The sequence below is a fragment of the Camelina sativa genome, chromosome 12 (assembly GCF_000633955.1).
Source record: "Camelina sativa cultivar DH55 chromosome 12, Cs, whole genome shotgun sequence".
Classification (NCBI taxonomy): Eukaryota; Viridiplantae; Streptophyta; class Magnoliopsida; order Brassicales; family Brassicaceae; genus Camelina; species Camelina sativa.
Window position 1 is genome coordinate 20181520 of NC_025696.1, and position 710 is coordinate 20182229.

A 710-nucleotide genomic window follows, 5' to 3' on the forward strand; every position below is an offset into this window, starting at 1 on the left:
GCACGAATCCTGGTAGGTAGAGTATCTCGGATAGAGTATGATACATGTCTGATGTTGAAGCTTCTCAGACCCTACTCATTGTTCTCGAATCCAATCCTACTAGCTTTTCATGTCTCTTTTGTACTTACAGCCTTAGTAGATATGCAAAAGCCTACTTAGGTTGGTTAGATAATTACCCTAGTCAAGATCAGTTGGACCGATTGTATCAAAAGCTCACCAAAACCCCCCATATTTACCTTCACGACTTGCCCCTTGATCCTAACCTAGTACCTCTCTTAATGCTTCAGGGCATAGCTGACTGCATGCTTTGTGTGAGACTCCTTAATCTCCATTGCTTTGAGCTTCATGAGATGGAGGACCCACCTGTTTTGCTACAACTTTGCTTTCTTTTTCCTAGGTTCAATCATAGACCAATCCCACTTTTTAATTTCCATCAACTGCTTATAAGATGTAAACTCGGTTTTGCTTTATTTTGGCAATGTAATACTGACTACAAATTTTGTGTAGGACTCCTTAACCTCCATGGCTGATGGCTTCATGCGAGGGAGGACCCATCTTGTTTGTTCCGGCATTGCATATATCTTTTATGAGTACTAGCTTTTGCCACAGCCATTGTGCAGAGAGTTGAGCCAGAAAATATAACAACTTTGGAACAAATAAGTTTGATCTTTCTTCTGTTGGCCATAACCCCTTCCCCCCCCCCCCCCCCC